The 22,485-nt window shown below is 36.1% G+C and overlaps 1 long non-coding RNA gene across 2 annotated transcripts in view; it reads left to right on the top strand.

Moving 5' to 3' along the window:
* The window catches only part of LOC118970906 (uncharacterized), a 112,674-nt gene that overhangs the window by 9,885 nt on the left and 80,304 nt on the right, over window positions 1-22,485 (top strand). The window contains exon 3 of one of the 2 annotated variants that reach the window (XR_012121338.1): window positions 2,318-3,282. The exons of the other annotated variant lie outside the window; for it this stretch is intronic. This is a non-coding gene — a long non-coding RNA (uncharacterized lncRNA). Of the gene's footprint in view, window positions 1-2,317; window positions 3,283-22,485 lie in introns of those variants that run through there. 2 annotated transcript variants of the gene reach the window in all.

Genomic DNA, 22,485 nt, shown 5'->3' with positions numbered 1-22,485 from the left:
TTAGATTGCTTTTAGTATACAAAGCAATGTATAGATCTGACAAGTAACTGCCTAATTTCATTGGTATAGACAACTGACTCGAATAGACTTAACATGGATTTTTAATCAGAATTAGCCTAGGTTTATTTTACTACAACCTTAAACAGATAAATAAAATGAACTCTTCCCTAGTTTTATATTACATAAACACAATGTCAGTGAGCTTTTCTTTCTTTCCAAAATTGTTTCTAGTTGTTTGGAAGAAAACAAGTTTGAGACATTCTGGATGTATAACAGCAGAAAAGAACCTCAGACATTTATTTTATAGTTTTGGGATCTGTTCACAGAAATATTCATTGGTGTGGAAAGAGATTCTATGTGATGTATCAAGTTACAGAAAATATCACTCAAAGTTAAATATATATATTCCTTAGCACATCGTACTCTAGAAACAGGGAAATATTTACTGGGCAAGAGATGGACTGAAGTAAATATTGAAGTTACTTTCCCATAAAAGGACTTGAATTCTGTTTTAATATGTAATCTGGAGTGTGCTGTCTTTTTGTTAATACATTTTTTTCCCTTGCAGGTGCTTTGACTATTAATTCTATGGTCAATGATACAAAAGGAAAATGTAAAACCAAACAAAATATTTAAGAACCAACTTATGGTTGCACCTGTCTTTTTTTTGTTTTATTTTATTAATTTTGAATAACATTTTTTGTTCTTATAAACTGGATTTCTATCAGTCCTTTTTAGTAGATCTTATGGTTAAAGCTTTGAACTGAAATGTGACCAGTTTGGTCAGGGAGAAGAGTCTTTCTCCAAGAAAGAATGATGTCACATCTAATCAACAAGCAGGATGAGTGTTGTGAGTTCAGGGTTTGAGTGGTGAGGATGGGTTATAGAGTGTGAGAGGATAGCTTATAAGATCTAGCTGGATGTTTTATTAATTTACAGTTAGCAAGGGGGCTTGGGTGTGGCCTAGAATAATGATGTTAAAGCAATCAGGGAAGATTCTGGGGCTGCTTCCTTCTTCTCCTCTGCATGTATTGAACAACTAGAGTTTGGATAGGGATGCAATGATAGTGACAGTCGGCAGTGATTAAGTACCTACTCTGTGCTAGGCATTGTGTCGGAAGATTAAAATAATACTTTCACTGAATTTAAGAATGACCTTGTAAAAAAGGCTTTATTATTCCCATTTTGTAGATGTGGACCCTGAAATTCAAGGAGGTTAAGTGGTTTGCTCAAGGCCATGTCATTATTTTCAGGTGTGTCAGGGCTCAAGCCACTTGTGTTCAACACAAGAAAAGGGAGTCCTTGCCCTTTTCTCTAGGCTAAACCTCCTCTCCCAGTGAGGTATCCACAAAAACTTTTTGGATCCTCAGACAAGTTTATCTTCACACTTTTGCAGACTTGGACCTCCCCCTTGCTCTGACATTAGCGACTGCCCCAGGCCCTAGCATTTCACTGCACACCCGTAGCAATTATTTATTACTTGGAGATTTGCAGCCTGAGGCTGGTTTACCAGAACTGTTTTGAACAAAAACAAAAGGAACTCTTTTCTGGTTGTTCCAGGAATCTTTGATTCTGTGATCCACAGGGACTCTGTCTTCTATAGGAAACGTGGAGGAAAAGTACACACAGATGAAAGGCCTTTTCCATGCCAGTGGCCTTGCTTGTTTTGTATGAGTGTAACTTTCAAATTAAATCTCATCAACTTCAGCAGTTTCTTTATGGTTACTTAAAATTCCCTGTGAGTGTTGTGGGTAGGAGTGGTTGAGGATAACTGGAGCGGGCGGGGTGCGGGGTGAATGGGATGGTCTCCAGGCATTGACCTGGAAATGTGCACCATCTTCCAAGTGAATTTATATTAAATTTTTGTCCCTGGAATGTTGAGAGAAATGGATACTGGCCATGCACATACCTCCATGTTGCTGCGTCCATCTCCCTTATGGCTTTTCTAACTCTGACCCTTCCTTAATACTCAGCTGATGCGTTAGCTGTTCTAGGAGTCTTTTGACTCTTTTATGCCCAGGGCTCGGTGGCCAACCTGTGTTTGCATGGGCTTCTGTTACTGCATTTACCCAGTTAGTATTACAATAAATACTTGTGCCTGATAAGTAATTTAAAACACGGGGCTGAGACTCTGTCTTATGCATCTTTGTACTGCCAGTAGAGTAACAAAAACGAATTCTGAAAATTCTCTGTGTTTGAGAAGACCTGAATTGAGTTGCATTTATTTATTGAATAAATATCTGGTGAGCACCTACTACGTGGAGATTCAAGGAAGAGGAAAATCAGATACTGTCTGCTTTGTCTTTTTGCTCCTAAGACCCATCAGGTATTACAAGTTACCCTTTGTCACCTGCGGCTTGTGGATACAATGTTGGAGCACATGTCTAGAGATGAACTAGAAAAAATCTTCAAGGTAAAGCTCACTGTTCCACATGCATATAGGGGGTGAACTTACACATATTGCCCCAAGACAGGAAACTTAAACCTAGGTTCTCTTTTTAAGGAATGTACATCTTGAAAAAGAGTGAGTGTGGTGCTAACACAGCGCCGATCCTGATGGAACAGCAGTACTGTATCTTCCTATCTGTTGTATAATTTTCGTGTAAACAAATAATAGATAGTGTGCAACTAGAGAAAAAAACTAGCATATTTTTAAAGTGGATTTGTTATTTTATATATACTTAGGTGTTTTGGGAAGTGTCATGGGAATGTGAAATGAAAAGTTGGAAAGACTTGTTTCTAAAGTGTGAGGGGATTTGAGAAAAAATGTACCTTTTTCTTTATTTGGGAAAGGATTTTGAACTCTTTATCAATAATAGAACACAGGACACTGCTTCTCTCTATATCTGTGGAGGAGCATAACAAAGTAGAAGGTTTGTGTATCTACTGTGCATGTAGAAGTTCACAAAAACAGATCCAGAATGAAAAGAAATAAATCTTATGCTTATAAAATAACATCCAACGTTTTCAGGAAACAATGGTGATCAAATAACATGTTGCTGAAGATGAAGACCCTTAATATTGGGTTATTGCCTCTGGTTAACAATCACCCATCTGTTTCTGTTAAAAAGGATGAAAAGTGGCAAAGATGTCTTCAGAAATACTAATGAAGAAATCTGAAAAGAAAAAATTGCCAAGATGTGAAAAATAGCAGGTTATATTAGCAGCAACAGTGGGAGTAACAGATTTGAATAGATCGAACCATTTGCAGATATTGTATAAAAAACCTAAAGGCTTTATGTATGGATTTGGTATTAATGGGAAGATAAGGCATGAATCTGTTTATGGGAAAGTATTAGATCTAAAATAGCATGTACTTGACTATGGGCTCCTATTTTGAAACTTAAAAAAAATAAAGTTACACCAGATTAAACCATATGAAATTGTCATTTTTGAGGTCTTGAATGGTCTACTATTAGTAATTTTGTACAGTTAAAGATATAAGGTATTGAGAAGTTTATTTTACCAAGAATATAGGAAAATTTAGAAATTGCTCTGAATCCCATTAATCTAAACAGTTCAGATGAGGTAGTCAGGCTGGCTATTTACTGGGAGGCAGTATGTGTGCAGTGATTTAGAAATGGGAATCTGAAATCGGTCTGCCTGGGTCCTGGCGCCACTAGTTACTTACCGTATGACATTGGGCAAATAATTTAACTCCTATCTTATACAGTTTCTCTATCATCTATAAACTGGGAATATTAATAAGTTATCTTATTTAATTTTCCCTAAAACATTATGAATATTTGTATGTTCAGAGTGACAAACATTATACATCATAATGTTTCAGGGAAGATTAAATAAGCTAATTGATGCAGAGTAATCGACATAGTGCTTGGTATTTAGTAAATTCTCAATAAATGTTATTTTTAAACAGCTTCATTTTAAAACTTTATTTCAAACAGCTTCATTAAATATTTTTAAAATAACTTCATAAGTTACACCATAAAATTCATTCATTGAAAGTGTGCAAGTCAGTATTTTTTCATAATTTTAAAGAGTTGTGTGACAATCACCACAATGTAGTATTATAACATTTTCCTTCTATTTGTAGTCAATTTCCGCTTCCATTCCCAGCCCAGGTAAACACTGATCTGCTTTCTGTCTCTCTAGATTTTCATTTTGCTAAAAAATGTATATATACTGAATCATACAACATGGTGCCTTCTGAGTCTGGCTTCCTTTACTGGCACAATATTTTTGAAGTTCAACTATGTATCAGTAGATTGTTTCTTTTTATGCCATTGTATCATGTACTATACTTTTTATCTATTTACGACTTGATGCTTATTTCCAGTTTGGGGATATTATGAATAAGGTTGCTATGAATGTACAAGTTTTATGTGGAAACATATATACAAGTTGTATGGGGACCTGTGTTCATTTCTTGAGAATTGCTAGGTTGAATGGTAAATTGTGTTTAATTTTTTAGGAAACTGCCAGATTATTTTCTAAAATAGCCATACCATTTTATGTTCCCATCAGCAATATATGAGGGTTACAAATTCTCGATGTCCTTGCTACCACTTGTTATTGTCTGTCTTTTTATTATAGCCATTCTGTGTAAAATTGTGTCTCCTTGTGGTTTTTAACTGACATTTCCTCAAAGACTAATGATATTGACAGTTTTCATGTGTTTATTAGCCTTTGGTCTATCTGTGTGTATGTGTGTGTAAAATACCTGTTCAGAAATTGTATGTTTTTAATTTGGTTGTTTGTATTTTAATTATTGCATTATAAGTATTTTTTATATATTCTGGATACAAGTCCTTCATAAGATACATGATTTGTCAATATTTTCTCCCAGTCTGTGGTTTATTTTTTCATTTTCTTAATAGTGTCTTTTGAGGAACAAAAAGATGCTAATTCAGACAAAATTGAATTTATCAATGAGACGTAATTGACATATAACATTACATTAGTTTCAGGTGGACTACTTAATGATGTGATATTTGTACGTACTGCAAAATGATTGCCTAAATCAGTCTAGATTTTTCTCTTTTAGAAAGTCTCTGTTTTTCTGAAAGTTATATAGCTTTAGTTCAGACATTTAGATCTATGGTCTATGTTGAATTAATTTTTCTGTATGGTGTGAGGTAAGGCTCTAAAATGCTCATTTCTTTTTCTTTTACATATGCATATCCTCTTGTTGCACCAGCATTTATTTTTATTTATTTATTTTTTATTGAAGTATAGTTGATATACAATATATTGGTTTCAACTGAATAGCACAGTGGTTTGACAGTTACCCATATTATTAAATTCTTACCCCAACTAGTGAGGTTACTAGCTGTCAATACAGGATAATGTTACAGAATCATCAGCTGTCTTCCCCATACTGTACTACCATCCCTGTAACCAACTTACATTATGTTTGAGAGTTTTTGTGCCCCTTTTTGCCCAATCACCCAGCCTAACCTCTCCCCCATGGTAACCACCAGTCATTTCTCAGTATCTATGCATCTACTGCTATGTTGTTCATTGTGTTTTATTTTGATTTTAGATTCTACAAATAACTAAAATCACATGGTATTTGTCTTTTCCCACCTGGCTTATTTCACTTAGCATAATACCTTCCAGATCCACTCATGTTGTCAGAAATGGCAAGATTTCTTTCTTTTTTTTATGGCTGAACTCAGCAGCATTTATTGAAATCACTATCCTTTCCTTCCTTGAGTTGTGCTGGCATCTTTATTGAAAGTAAATTGACGATAAATATAAGGGTTTATTTTTAGACTTTCAATTCTATTCCCTTTATCTATGTGTCTATTCTTATGCCAACACAACACTGTCTTACTACTTCAGCCTTATAGCAAGGTTTGAGATTGGGTAATTCCAATTTTCTCCAACTTCTTTTCTTCTTTTTCAAAATTGTTTTGTATATTCTAGGTTCCTTTACATTGCCCTATATATTTTAGGATCATCTTATCAACTTATATAAAAAAGTCCTGCTGAGACTTTGATCAGGATTATGTTGAATCTGTACATTAATTTGGGGAGAATTGCAACTTCAACAAAATTGTTAGTCTACAAATATGAAACATCTTTTTACTTTGATCTTTTAAAATTTCTCTTAGTAATGGTTTGTAGTTTAGTGTACAACTCTTATACTTTTTAGTAGCTTTATTGTTAAGTATTTTAGTCTTTTTGTTTCACCTGCCAATGAAGTTATTTTGCTAATTTTATTTTTGATTGTAGTTAGCATATAAAAATACAATTTATTTGTGTAAGTTCATCTTTTAACTTGGGACTTTCCTAAATTTGTTTATAAATTCTAGTAGTTTGAGATAGACTTTATATATAAGTATGGTGTCATCTTCAAATAAAAACAGTTTTACTTATTTCTTTCCAATAAGTGTACCTTTAATGTTTTTCTTACCTGATTTTGGTGGCTAAAGCCCAGCACAGCATTGAACAAAAATGGTTATGATAGACATTATGGTCTTGTTTCCAGTTTTAGGCAGAACATTTATCTTGTACCACTAAGTTTGATAACAGCTGTAGTTGTTTTTGCAGATGCCTCTTATCAGGTTGAGGAAGATCCTTCCTGCTCCCTTCTGGTTTGATAAGAATGTTTTGTGTTTTTTTTTAAATCATGAATAGGTATTAGGCTTTGTCAAATGCTATAAATCCCAAGATTAAATGGTTTTCTCTTTTCCATTAAAATATATTACATTGATTGACTTTCAGATTTTAAGCCATAAATTTCAGGGGATTTGCACACCTGAGACAAATTCCCCTTGGCCGTGTTTTTTGTTTTTTACATACATCGCCACTTATTTCCATTCTTTGGTATTACAATTGTGCAAAACCCCCTTAAAGTACAGACTATATTTGGTAATTAGTCCCTATGGATGATTGATTTCTTATCTCCAATATATTTTAAATCAATATAGTTGGAAGAGTTTTGGGAACCAAGAATGGCTACTTACTGCTGTGACTCCCTTTCTGTGACTCAAACCTGAGTGTCCTTGTCCTGTGGCTATGTCTTTTCTTACCTCTCAGGATTCTTCTACATGCTATGGGAGCAGCAGGATATTTAAGCATTCTTTTCAGAAAACACAACTTTACATTAGCAGCCTTAATTGAAAATAGTCATTTTTGGACAGTGTCTTGATGTCTCGTGTAATACATTAAAAATGTCTTAACCAAGTAACCAGCCCCCACTTACATAACATTGTGGTTCATCTGCCACTATTACTTCTGTAAATAGGCTGACCACTGCTCACAGCATGTTAAGCACTTGCAGGGAACCAGGTATGCTCTGGTGAACCTATGTACTTCCATTCCCACCAGGTGAACTGTACGCTGGTGTAGGAGCCAAGTGAGGCCGCCCCAGCATGTGCCATTGTGACATGCAGATTATTTTGAGCTGAGAACCATCAAGGCCCAAAAAGCTCAGAAAGAAACTTTGACCTCCTATCTCCCAACTGCATAAAAAGAATTTAGATGAAGGAAGTTCTCCAGGAAGAGAGCTCTCACCACAGAAGCTATGGTATAATGTAAGCTAGGGGTGGTAGGTAAGGGAGAGATGTGGCTGAGTCTGTTCACATTTCTCCCTGTGCCCCATTGTTTCTGTGTGGCCCACTAAGTATTTTGTTTATCAATTACTCTTTTCATATTCCTGTGAATTTCTTCCCTTTTCCTGTGAAGTCTCAGTGCCCTCTGCCCCTCTCCTTGGTTCAGGATGACAGATGTACAGTCATTCTCCCTGAATGTCTTTGGAGCCCGTGTCTATGGCTTTCCAATATATACAGACTTAAACCTTGTTTTCTTTCTCCTGTTGATATGTCTCATGTCAATTAGATTCTCAAACCAGAAGAACTTTGAGGGGTAGAGGAAATTTCTTCCTCCCCAACTATAGCAAGAATCAGTTGTGCAAGTCTCTTAAACTGTTTATTCCAGATGTACTTGTTATTGTAGTTAGATAACATAATTAAGTATTTAAATTGATAAAATGTGAAAAGAAAGAGATTTTCTGTGGCAAGTAAATCTAGAATATTGTAAAAGATACCACAAAGAGAGGGAGTTTAGAAATTACAATGAATTAAAGGTGAGATAGTTGTAAAACACTGGGAAAAAATTAAAATTTGTGATTCTGCAGTAAGCGTGCTGTTTGCAAGCCCTGGCAAGTTCTAGTTTTGCTTAATGTTAATTGAAAAATAGCCCTGATAGTCACAGATAAGTCTTTATGGGGTGTGTAGAGAATAGGACCAGCCAGCACATCCGAATTCAAAAGTTCAAAAAACCTTGGTTCTGCATCAGAAGACTGGAAAGTGAGGGTACAATGCCATGGAGTTAAAAACACAGTGTGTTTGTATGCCCACACCTATTTCTTATATTAAATGACTTCAATTAATAATGACCAACAAATCCCAATTGTGTCATTGTTATGGGTCGAGTTTGTTCTCCTTGGTTCTTGTCTTTGAGGAAACAACGAATTAAAAGGCAGAGACACAATAACAAAGCAGAATGAAAGTTTTATTTGAATACACTCCAAGGGAGGAGTAAGCCAGAGTCAAGGTGGACAAAGGCCCTGATCCTTTAGGTGAGAGACCTTTTGATTACATTCTAGCTAGGAGGTGCCTCTTTGATTGACAAGGTGGGGTCATTCGACTGACAGGTCCACGTATGTAGGCATCCCTCTCAGTGTGCTTGTCCTTTCCATGTGGTGGGGCTGGGAGAGCAAAACCGCAGTTTTATTTTAGTGAGATTATGCTGAGGTATGGTTTGAGTGGTTCTTAGTTTTGTTTGATCGTGCCTGCACTGTGATCTGATTGGGATCAGTTTGGCCTGGTCCTGATTGCAGTTATCTCCCTGCAAAATGTTTGCTGTCTTCAAGTGGGACCCCCCCCAACTGGGTGGGGTTTGGTTGGTTTTTTTTTCCTTGAACCTTATCTTCTCCTTTCGCAGTTGCTCATGTCTAGCTTCCTACCCTAACATTCCTGTCAGATAATAGGTCTTGTACCAAACCTTCAAACATCTCTATGGTTTGGAATTTGGAGCCATTATTTAATTATTTTATGTATTGGCTACCTAGTATGCCTTCAGTTTGGAATGAGGGGCAATAACAGAGCATGTGATTCAGAGAAAGTAAACGATGCTATTTTACTTTGCTTCTTTTTAAAGTAAAGTATTGTACTTCACATATTTGAATGTGAGGAAAATATGTTAGGACAAGTAACCAACTTCCAACTGAGACACATCTGTGTTCCTTTCAAGGAGGGAAGAGTTTTTGAGGACCACGATGGGTTACTGAAGTTTCTTTTTGCAGTCAACGGTTTCCGAAAAATGGAGCTACTGAATGAAATAACACGTAGAGCTCTGAGAGCATGAACAAATGATGAGAGATAGGGTTAATTTTTAATTAGAAACAAGACTCCGTGGAAGCAAAATGCAAACCCAGTGAAGGAGTCAAGCTGCCCATAGTAGTAAGTACTCAATGAAAAGGAGAGTTGGTCTAAGAATTCATTCTTACATCATTGCCCTATTATGTAGAGAAATATTCATCTGGAGTCCAAGTCCTATTTTCCATGGCTTTGTGTATTCTTTTTCTGGCAGTAATTTGGCCAGAGGTTTTTGGTAGGTGTACATAACTTCAGGAAACAACCATTTTGTTAGATGACTTTTTTTGCATTTAACTAGGAATCAAGTCATTAGTCTCATTGCGATCTGATTAGATTACTATCTTCATATGATAAAGATAGGAAATAATTGTTTAAAAAAATGGCAAATTGCTGGGGACAAGGAAAGACCCCCTTTTCTTCAGTTAAACCTCCATTAATGACGTATGAAGAAGCAGTAACAAAGCGCTCAGTGTTCCCTTCAGCGGCTCTTTAAGAGCAAGTCTGTGTGTAAGAAGCTTTCTGTTGCTAATGTGGGCTGAATCACTGACAAAGGCCAGTGTTAATTCTTGGCTTCAAGAATCTAATCCCTGGAAGGGAAGCATTTCCTTGGATAGTTTTGTGTTGTGCTTGTCAAATATGTTAAACCATTTAACAGAAAGAAGCATTGTGATGACAAGACACAACATGGCCAGTTTTTTGGATGCATCTGCCAACAGAGTAATGAAAATGCAATGATCCCTTTGGCCTCCAGTGGCTCAGGCATAAATTCAAACTCATGTGTGGAGTATGTCTTGCAACTCAATTTTGATGTTTTGCCTACTAAATAATTAGTTTTGACTGGGTTTACTGGCTTCCTTTGCATCTGTTTCCGTGCCCAATACATTATTAATGCTCTATCCTAAATAATATCCCTCTGGTTAATCTTAAACTTCTTTAGAAAGGCTAATAAAGTCATATTATTATAAGCATGCCTTTTTACTATCTCAAAAAAATACTAGAATGCTGAAACATAAAACCAGATGGAATCTCCCTTTCTCTTGCCAGTTGAAGATTCATTTTCAGTTACTTCTTCCAAGCCAAATGCAGTAAATATACTGAACCTAATACTAGTTTATATGGGTTTAATGAACCTGTTGTTCTGACTGCATTTACTTCATAACTGCCAGATATTGCTCTATAAAAGCACATTATCTATGATGATTGCTGGACTCAAGAATACAACACACCATATCAGGTGGCACTCACTCCCAAGAACCAAAGATGATACTTTTATCCAGTTTTTAAATAAATTGAAAGAGAAGTATGAAAGAAAAAAGGCTTTAATTTAACTTAGACCAGGAATTCAGTTCTCTTATCTATCTATGACTTTGTTTATTCTCACACCTTCTGCAAGAACTTGGGGTGGGGCATAGCATTTACTACTTCTTGCCATTGGTTACAAAATGCATTATTAGTACTGGAGGGAAGAGGGGTTGGGTGGGAAGGGGTAAACGCAAGAGTCACTGAAGTTGCCACAAAATGCTCCAATACCTGCATCCCTTTCTTTTCTGTTTCTTTCCTTCCTTTCTCTTTTTTTTCTCCCTCTCTACCTTCCCTTTCCCTCTTTCATTTCTGCCTTTTTTTCTGACTTTCTTACTTTTTCTGTGGAACCATCTTTTCCCTCCATGTTGCCTATGAGGACTGCTTAGGTCTTAGAAACACTTAAGACTCAACTGGCTATCAAACCTAGGTGGGGACAGATTTTCAACCTCTTGCCTCTTAGTCTAATACTCCGTCAATATTCCTTTCTGATGAACGGTTATCATTCTGGGACTTGAGAGCAGTACGAAAAAATATTCTGGGATCCGGTGTTGCTAATAAGAGCTTCATATAGATGCCTGGGAATTATTTACAATTTAAAAATTATTAATTCACTATCACTCACTAGCTTTCTCTTGAATTCCTGAATGGGAAGAAAACTAGAGCTTGAACACCACTCACAATTGATCTTCTTTATGCTTGAAACTTTTAGAGCACAAGTTACTAATCTGTGGTTTTGTAAATATTAAAAAAAGAAGACTTCAGATCTATTAGCTTTATTTTCCAAATTTCACAGGAATGTCCTCAAAATCACTGGACAAATGGGTACTCCTAGTGTCAAATGGGTATTCCTAGTACCTACAGTAGTCTTGCTTCACGTAGTAGGTACATGATACACATTCACTGATAAAATTATAAAATGCAGGGGAGTCATCATTCATGTGTTTTGGGGTGAGACACATACATGGAAGGCTGCTCTTCTGTACTATATCTTAATCATACATGACTCATATTCATATCAATTTAACATTCCCAAACTAGACTGAAATTTATAGTTCTTCAAAATTTGGATTGAAAGCTCAGTATCTGTGTTACTTGAGGGTATGCCCTCTGTCCCCATCATTCACCAGTGTGTGTGTATGCATGCATGCGTGCATGTCCACATACTCATATACATGCACACCCCTGGTTCTTAAGCATAACCACCAGAACTATGTTACCTTGGTTGTGATTGCATTAATGTTTCTTTGTCTCTTTGGTTAGACTTGGCAGCAGTTGGGGGGCAGAAGTTGTGTTATTCACCTTGTATTCCCAAAGCCTACAATCTTGAAAATGAACAGACCTTAGTAGTTCACACGCATGTTGCTTTTGGAGTACCCTTGCTATGTAATTGTAAATGCATTTCAATGTACCCATATTCTACATCAAAATAGTTATTTTGATTGTAGAAATTTTAATAGCATTGAAATTACTTGGCTGTAAGTACATTTATGATTGCCTGACATTTCTTGACAACATTGTGAATTGTCAGAAAGTTACATGCAATAGTGAAGTATGAAAACCTAATCTGCAAGTTTTTGCAACTGTAATAACATTTTTATGTATATCAGCTTATTCAAATCATTAATGAAATTGAATAGAAATAGAAATTTGAAAAGAAATAGGTATTTACTTAAATGTTTATTACTTCAGCTTTGGTTTTTCTTTTGGTATTTTGGGGTTTATAATTTTATTTTTCAGGTCTCAATTCTTTTTGTAGGTCTTTGACAAGCTCATTGGCCCTGAGTGCCTACTGGGTAGAATGGGCCTGAAATGTAAGGCTCAGCAAATAACTGACACCCACATAGCTAAACAGCTGCCCACCAAGGGTTATTGTGGTTATTGTATTTGAGCAGAGCATTTGGTGTTGGGACTTCTCTTTGCAGTGCCTTTGAAGCTGGACGTTTTCAAAGAGATAGCAATTAGGAGTGAGAATGGAGACAGACTTCATTGTCAGGGGAGCACAGCGCAATTGCTGAGCTTGGGCAGAATGAATAGGAAGAAGGTGGGGGGAGGTGTGGAGATGGGGAGAGATTTGGTTCCCATCAGGAAGAATTTATATAACTATGCTTGGATGATTAAAAGGAAATAGTCATGTTATACAGAGAAAGGCCTGTCACTGTCATCATTGTTTATTTTAGCACCATCTGCTGGGTTCAAGATTAGGAGAACGGGATGGGAAGTTTACATTGATGCTTTGGTGTGCTTAGACTTTATTTTCTATAAGCTCAATGACAAATATTAATTGACTAGTTATAAGAAATCCAAGCTCTATAACTGGAATATCTTTATCTCATATCTGGAGGGATGTCATTTTTCCATCCCTTTTGTTCAGACTATATAGATCTTTATATGATACAACACTAGTAATTTTAATAACTTTCAGTATACTCTGTGCTAGGGATGACAACATCCACATTACATTTACTTATTTAATGATTATACAGTGAATCTGTGAAGTAAGCAATTTTATTATTCCCATTTCATTGATAAGTAGACTAATGCTCAGAGAGAGTAAGTGACTTAATAAGTTCACATAACTACGAATCAGAAGCAGTAATGAGGTAGAGCAGGAACATAGCACAAGCATCATGATTAATTTTTCCTGCCCATCATGAAAAATCCAAAGATATAAATAGAATAGAAAGAACAGGAGAGACTCCATCTCAAGGCTCAGATTCCATTTGAAGAACCAGGGAGTTAGCAGGTATGATTCTTAACATACTTCATGGTGATTAGCTAACAACTGACCCTAACTTAAGGCAGGGCAAGCAGTCCTAAATGATATGTTCTCAACTCTTGAGGGTAACTACTATCTTAAAGAAGAACAAGATCAATAAATTCTTTGTGTTAAGTTTATTTTACAGAATTTCTAGAGTACTGACTATAGATGATGATATAATGCTTTTACCAGAGATAGACATGAGACCACATGTTGAGCCTATGTTCCCCAGGCCCTTTGCCCTATTCTTGAAAACCTTAAAATACATGAATCTTAGGCTTTTGAGCACATCTCCTTTCTGAGGCTGCCCACACTCCCCTTTCTTCAATTATGTACTCTGCCTTAAATAAAGTCTTCTCAATGCTCAGCTTACTGTATTTTGTCTCTGTGCTCTTCCAAGCCTCTTGGGAGATTAATAAGAGAGCCCTTTTCCCAGTGATAAGTGTCTTTGTTACCTTGCTATTTTATTTAATTTTCTACAATTAAGAACTAATCTTCACTCTCTCTGTTCTACTTCAGACAAGTAGGGAAGGGCTACTGAGATTTCTGACTTTGGGCTTGCAAGTTCCCATCCCTGGTGTGACGTGGACGGGACTTCAGCTGTATAATCATGCTCTTTAGTAGCCTGCTTGAAAATCTCCTTTCTTTGCCTTTGGAAAGTTCTCAGAACATAATCTTGCTTCATCCAGTGCTCTGCATGTCCCCCAAATCCTGAGGTGTTAGGCACTTTGACCCTATGCTGCGCTGATTCAAGTGGACACTGGATACCAGGTGACCCTGGCTTCTGGAGTTGGAAAGGGATCTGCCCTGTGCTGAGCAGGTCTTCAATAACTTCCCTTTTCTCCCTCTGTTCTTGTTCTTTGCGGCCTGCATGGCTGCTGCCATTTGCTACTCCTGTTGCTTTAAGGAATTCCTTCCTTGCCTACACTCATCTGACCTGTTCCTGAATTATTTTTCCATCAGAGTCAAGAATACCCATCCAAGTTGAAGTTTCTCCTAGTGCACAGGGAAATACTGCCCCAGATGCAGCTGCCTGGCAACAGTAGGTTAAAGACCAGTCAGCTACTAACAATTCCTGTTCCTTTAGCTTGCCTACAGTACCCAGAAATGCTTTGTTGAAATGATTCCTATTTGAATGATGTTAGTTATACAATCTCCTTCCAAACAATTTTCTTATTTGTTTCATGTATTATTCTTCTTATTATGAAACTGTCTTTTCTAAGATTAAAATATTTGCAAATTTCTGAAAAGAAATATTTGGAATTGCTCCTGAAATATTTAAAACCTTTGTTAAAGCAAAGGTTTTAATGTAATTTCAGTATATATATATATATATATATATATATATATATATATATATATATATATATATTCATATCATTAATGTACAATTACTTGAACATTATGGTTACTAGACTCCTCCTATTCTCAAGTCCCCCCCACATACCCCATTACAGTCACTGTCCATCAGCGTAGTAAGATGCTATAGAATCATTACTTGTCTTTTCTTTCTATATACTGCCTTCCCCATGCACCCCACCTACATTATGTGTGCGAATCGTAATGCTCCTTTTTCCCCCTTATCCCTCCCTTCCCACCCATCCTTCCCAGTCCCTTTCCCTTTGGTAACTGTTAGTCCATTCTTGGGTTCTGTGAGTCGGCTGCTGTTTTGTTCCTTCAGTTTTTTATTTGTCCTTATACTCCACAGATGAGTGAAATCATTTGATACTTGTATTTCTCTGCCTGGCTTATTTCACTGAGCATAATACCCTCTAGCTCCATCCATGCTGTTGCAAATGGTAGGATTTGTTTTCTTCTTATGGCTGAATAATACTCCATTGTGTATATGTACCACATCTTCTTTATCCATTCGTCTACTGATGGACACTTGGGTTGCTTGTATTTCTTGGCTATTGTGAATAGTGCTCTGATAAACATAGGGGTGCATATGTTTTTTTCAAACTGGGCTCCTGCATTCTTAGGGTAAATTCCTAGGAGTGGAATTCCTGGGTCAATTTAAGTGTATTTTTACATATAATATGTATATCATATTTATTAAAATAATAAAACCTTTTGAATTTGGAGCCTATGAATTCTAATTGCAGAAAAATTTCATCCAGGTTGAGTTTGGGTTTACATTTGCATGATCCTTAAATAAATAGAATAAATAAATAATACAATGAAAAATGCTGATGGAATACTTCTGAAAGAATAAACTATTTTAGGTATGTTCAGTATAATTTATTTGTATATTATTAAATGATCTATTAATGAAATCATGCCTGGAAGAAGTCTAGAAACTTCAAATTTGTTGGCAATGAATTCAATTACTATGTTTAAATAAACAAATCAGAAGTACATTTCTTTAAAACATAATTTATAATTCAGATTTATTTTATAAATTCCTCTGTTAGGTATCACATACAAATCAATTTTCAGTGAGGTGTGTGTTTTACTCATATTACTATTCAGAAATTGTTCTGAAAAGATGGTTTGCTAATCGGTTTCCTGAGAAATATCAGCCTTTACCTATCCTTTGATCTTCCTCTTCAACCACCTCCCCGTCCTCATCCCACCAAAAAAACAAGTGAAAACCTTGGAGTGTTTTCATTTAACAAATGTGTACTAGTGCAAAGAATTCACTAATCATTCATTCAGGTTATTTCTGTCCATGTTTTTCTCATGCTCACTTCTTTTGGTATTGATTTCTCCCCTCTCTCCCCAACAAGTGCTGTCCTCATGGGTGACAGTCCACCTGGAGCCTCTTTAGCCTCGGGACAGGCATTCACTCAAACTAAGTTGGTCAGACTCTCTAGCTTTGATATTTGTACCCAGTGCACAATAATGGAAGGATGAAAATACTCAGAACTAATCTATCCCACTGGGAAAAATGTCGCCATTAGTTTCTGCCCTCATTCCTGTCCTTTCCAAGTCTTGGATGCTAAACTTTACTCACCAATCTGTGAACTACACATTCGCTTACAATAAAAGCCCTGTGCTTAATTAGCCGGAGTCAGAAACTGTTGCTTACAACCAACGACCCCAGCTGATCCACTGCTCACCGGCTTCCTTTCTGTTTTGCTTCCTGTTCTATTTTTTTCCTCATGCAGCTTTCTTACTATTCTCATGTTTTTCTTTATCTTGCTTGGAGGCTTTCAAGGATGAATGAAGAATGAAAAAAGCGAATACAAAAATAGAAAAAGGGAAATACTTTGAAAGTGTTTAATCATGACTGCCTTATTTTTCTTTTCAATTTAGAATTGAGAGTTCCTGAACCTTATATTGTGCACAGTTCTAAGTCTTATCTGAGTACATACAAATCTTATTATTAATAGCAAATAAATAAAATAAGCAAAGCAACTTAATCCCCCCCCAAAAAATCTATGCAGTCCCTCCCACAATTTTACAGTTTTGTCCCATTAAAACACATTTACAGCTTGTCTAAAATAATGAGATGGTTTGATTGATGCAGTATTTATTTTTAAGGGACCTGCTCCCAGATCTGTTTTACTAAAGCAATTAACAGTTATTTTTGGAAGTAAGCATTTAATGTCTTCTCTGCCGCAGGCTGAAAGAACTTAAGTTTGATGTCCAGTCTTCGGCTGTAACTAAAGGTAAATTTAAATATTTAATACAGTAGTAGAGGAGCCACGGCTGCAAAGTTTACTTGAAAATGAAGTGAGTCATCTCACTGAGTCATTTACCTCTGCTTGCATGCATGGTCAACAGAAGTTTGTGTTTTGTCCTTAGTTCCCTTCACCAGATATCCAACAGCTGCTGCTTCCCTCAAAGGGTGTAAACTCCCTCTTCTTGTTTTACCTTCCCTGTTTTGCCCAAACTGCCTTTGAAATAATGGCAATTCAAACTCTGAGAAGTTTTTGCCAAGTCACAGCATTTATCATTGTAATGGCTGCTAGGTGATATTAGGAATCAAAGCTGGATCTATTAACATCAACACAGTGAATTCAGAGAGTGTTTCCAAACAGAAATCATTTAAAACGAAAAAAATGAGTGTAGCTTGGAAATCATGTTTTTCAGAGAGGAATCAAATGATTTTCTCTTCTGAAGGTGATGTAGACTAATATAACCGACCTTTATCCGAGTCTATTAAATTTTCCTTTTATGTTAGCTGACTTAATTTGTCTACATCATATGCATCACAAGAGTTAACAAGTGCACAGACTTTATTTTAGGTTTCTAAAAAAATTATAAGCATAGTGTTTATTCCCTCTGTAATCGTTTCAACATCTTATACATTTATTGGTCATGTTCTAAAATATTTTTGGCTTAGATTTTATATCATCAGAAAATAATAATTTTCTGCAGATTTTCAAGTGGGATATATCATTTAGATCCAATCTTGCATTTAGGATAAGGTCTTATGCTTTCTATTATATAAATGTCTTCCTTTTCTGACAGTGAGATCCATGGCTTTGGGGTTCATTTCAAGTATTATAGCAGAGAGGACAAGAAAAAGTAATAGTTGGGACTCATCACATGGATTTTAAAATAGAGACTTGAACTATAAAAGCAAAGAAAAATAGTATTGAATGCCAAGGCTTCTGATTTGCAATAACAGGGCTTTTTGATAGACACAAGTTTTTTGAGGATATAAACATTTGGTGCTGAGTATCAGGAACAATGCCTTGAAGGAATCAGGAAATAAAGTGAATGGATTTAGGATTCTCTTTCTTTCAAAGAGAGCAGATGAGGAGCCAGATAATCTCCCTTAGAATTGTTTTTCAGAGGTAAGAGCTAGAGAGGAATCCCTCATTATCCTTCCCCCAGGCCAGAAAATACACTTGGCTGATTCTAGTTGGGAGGGATACCTACAACCTGAATCCACAGGAAATGTGGACATCATGGTGGTTTATAAAAAGTGATGAAAATTCTGACACATATTTTGTACATCTCATATGTGAACTATGAAATAGTATATACTAATATGATAATGTATATGAAGAGATAACAGTTCACTAGTTTTTCTCATTTATAGGGTATGTCAGGGAACACTGACTTTGAAGTATACTAATATATTGCTTGGTGTCCTATGCTTTTCACTGTCTTTAAATGAGTTTGTAATCTAAATTGTTTGCTAACATATACACCTTTTGTCTGTAGAAATGTGAATAAAATTTTTACCAGTGAAAATGCAATTCATAATTTTCCTTTAACCAATTTTGAGTGTATTTGTACATTTCATTTCAGTGTTCCTCATTGCCTGTATATGAATATGTGTTTCTTGAATTCTTTTTGAATAGGTTGTAACATCTTACTGGTTCCCTCTTTTATTAATGAATTAAATAAATTCTTTGACATGTTTTCATTTTATATTTATATGAAAATCACAATTCTACCCTTTTAAAAATTATCTTTTAATATATATTTTCTAGTGAACAAGATATTTCTGGAGATGCATCAACTTATTTTAAATCTATGTATGATGATAGAGATCTTAAGCACCTCCCCCAAATAACAGGGGAAATAGTTTACAGGGCAATAATTAGTAGTTACCTATAGTCACCTCTCCAGTTATACTATCTGCGTATTGTGTGCTTTGGGACAAACTCTTTTCCCTTGGCTTTAAGTTTACACAGGGAGGTTTGCCACTGGGAATAAATCCTGCCTCCTCCAACTTTTCACTCAGGCCTCACTAACAGAGGTGAAGAGACTTATTGGAGAGACTGGAAGAAAAAATTGGACAAAATTCAGAAGGAAGGTAGCTCAATCCTGTTTTCCTGGTGCTCTTTTGGAACAACCGTCTTTGTCTTAGAGACCTTATAGGGGGTAAGCACTAAAAAATGAGAGGGCTACCATTTATTTAATGGCATTGTCAGAGAGTCTACTGGATTAACAGACCTAAAACTCCATTTTCCAAGAGCTTTATCAGTAATACAGCTAATATTTTGAGTTTCATTGCTTTCATCTGTCTCTCAAATGGTTTAGAACGTGGATGAGAAAAGGGCAATTATTTATCAGTTCTAACTCTAGATTCAAGAGAAGGATCTGCTCTATCAGTCTCCCATATATAAATACACAAATTGCTGTTGGCACGCTTTACCACCAACCAACAAGATATGTTCCAGAAATGGCTTACTCAAAGTTGAGGTAGTCACAGAATAGTCACATAACCAATCAACCATCACAAATTAAAATATCTCGTTCTTTTTGTTGCCAGACCGCTGAGTCTGGGAGAAGTCTATCCCTGCACACAAGGTAAAACCTCAACTTGGATGGGGGACTGTTCTTAACTCTAATCGAGAAGGAATTCGCAAGCAGGTCAGATGAGTGTAGGTAAGGAAGGAATTCATTAAAATAAGAGTAGTAGTGAATGGCTGCAGCCATGCAGGCAGTAGAGAACAAGGAATAACAGGGAGAAAAGGAAAGTCCATTGAACTCCTCAGCATAGGGCAGATCCCTTGCTAACTCCTGAAGCCAGGGTCACCCGGCATCCAGTGTCCTCGAATAACACAGTGTGGGAACTAAGTCCCAACCACTGCAGGATTTGGGGGAGCCACAGAGCACTGGATGGAGTGAGATTATGTTCTTAGAACTTCTCAAAGGCCAAGATAGGAGATTTTGGGGTGGGCTACTAAAGAACATAATCATACAGCTGAAGTTCTGTCCAGGTCACCCAGGTGAAAGGAACTTGCAAGACTAAACCAGAGATCTCAGTAGCCCATTCCTACTTGTCTGAAGTAGAACAAAGGGAGTGAAGACTAGTACTTAGGTCTCAAAAATTGAATGAAATAGCAACGTAACAAAGTCACTTACTGCTGGGGAAAGGGCTCTCTTATTAATCTCCCAAGAGGCTTGGAAGAGCACAGAGACAAAATAAAGTAAGTTGAGCGTTGAGAAGACTTTAAGGCAAAGTCTATACTTGAAGAAAGGGGATGGGCAGCCTCAGAGAGGACGTATGCTCAAAAGGTTAGGATTCATGTCTTTTAAGGATTTCAAGAATGAGGCAAAGGGCCAGGGTGGCCATAGGCTTGACATGTGTATCTCTCGTGAGAGACATTAGTCATCATCCACAGTCAGTCATCTAGATATTCTGTAAGATAAACTTAACACAAGGAATTTATTGATCTTGTTCTTCTTCAAAATAGTGGTTACCCACAAGCAGTGGAAACATATCATTTAGGATTGCTTGCCCTGCCTTAAGTTAGGGTCACTTGTTGGCTAATTACCGTAAAGTGTGTTAGGAATATTACCTCCTAACTCTCTGGTTTTTAAAATAGAATCTTAGCTTTAAGATGGAGTTCCTCCTGCTCTTAGTATTTGTATCTTGGAATTTTTCATGATAGGAAGGAAAAATTAATCATGATGCTTGTCCCACATCCCTGATCTAGCTCATTCTGGCATTCAGTTTTAGGAGATGAAAGACTTGCTGTGTTTATATTACATCAGAAAAATGTCTAAAAGTTTTTAGTAGATGTGAATTATATTGTGGGGTGAGTCCAATGATCTGTATATATTCTGTAAGCACAGAAACTTTTGTTCAGTATGGCAAGTTAATTAAGTTAGGGAACTTGCAGATTTCTTAATATAATTATAACAGAAGTTAGAAGAATACTAGATAAAACAAAGCTGAAATCTTGAAGAGCTTCCAGTGGTTTTATAATATACTCTATATCCTTAAAAAGTAATTAGTTGAGTTCTTCATGAATTTTTTTAAGCTTCTATGTTACATTTATTTACTTAGTCCAATAAAACATTTACTAGGGCGTTGTTACAAATGCAGTACATAAATGGGAATAGTGGATGTAATATCACTGATTTTATAATATAAAGTAGGGTTATTTAAAACTTGCAGTGCTGGTTAACTGATTCCCTGAATCCCTGAAAAGACTGCCAAAATAACCTGTTAGCAACCAATGCCAAGTTATTTAATACCTCAGTAAGAGAGATTCCTATGTTGTAGATTCTTTATCATTTCTCAGGAGAGGAAGGATAGGTGGGATAATTACAATATTTTGATTGTTCTGGTTTAAGGCACATCTTTCAGTGTGGGGTGAGGTGCTGACTGGGACTGGGGAAAGTTTTAACAAAATAGTTTAGAATTGGTAGACACAGCGAAGTGGAAGTGCTAAATGAGTATTGAAAAGTAAACAGTTGATTGATGAGCCTTGGAGAGCAACCCAATGTGCTGAGAGGAAAATTTACCCTGAAGAGCGCTAGTTGCGAAGTACATTATTGGAACAAAATGTTTTTTTGGGAAGTTCCCCCAAGAAACAATTAAGTTATTTGCAACTTCATCTTCCTGGGCCAGAGTTTACTGGAATAGTAAAGTCTTGTTCAAGCAGGTAGTTGAATTGTAAAATCATTTTTATGTAAACAATATGCTATGTGGTGACAGGCAGTTTAGATTTCCACAGCAAGTTTTCATAATGTAATTTTCAGTAACATTTAATTTTCTGGTCATTTGTAGATTGTCTCAGGACATAAATAAACAAAATTTATTGGGAGGAGCAATTCAGACAATATTGTTTAGTATTTTAGAGTTGAAAGAATTGGAAGCAATATAAAGTTTAGAATCATAAAAATATGAAATGGAGACTTTTAGATAGAATTGTTTTGCTAGTTATTTTTCTTGAAAGTAATTTGTAGTCTGTCTGTGATTTTTAGTACTTCCAAAATAGATATGTTACTTTTATTGCACCTTCCTCAAAGCAAAAATCTTTATAGATAGTGCAGTTATTTATGAATTTAAAAATCATAGGTTTTTTTTTGTTAGGAATTTCTATTAATTGGTGACATAATTAAGGCTTCTGTAAATTTAGAACTGGCATTTTGGCAAGTCATTTGTTTTTGGGTATACCTCATCTAAGTTCTGTCACACCCACCCATAAATTTCACTGGAATCATTATAATAACCAACCATTTCAGGATCATGTAGGTAGCTTTGGTAGAAGAGTAGAAAACAAAACAATATAAAATATCTCAGGGAAGTGAAACAGGATTCATGATCCTTTGGGAAAGAGGTTCCATTGGAATACTTTTAGCCATTATTTTGAACATCGCACGAGGGTAATTCCACAGCAGGTGCATCTAGCTTGTGATTTCTGTGTCTCCTTCCAC

This window comes from Manis javanica, chromosome 9 (genome assembly GCF_040802235.1).
Source record: "Manis javanica isolate MJ-LG chromosome 9, MJ_LKY, whole genome shotgun sequence".
Taxonomy (NCBI): domain Eukaryota; kingdom Metazoa; phylum Chordata; class Mammalia; order Pholidota; family Manidae; genus Manis; species Manis javanica.
Note: the sequence above shows the minus strand (reverse complement) of the source record. Positions and strands in the feature narration are given on the sequence as shown.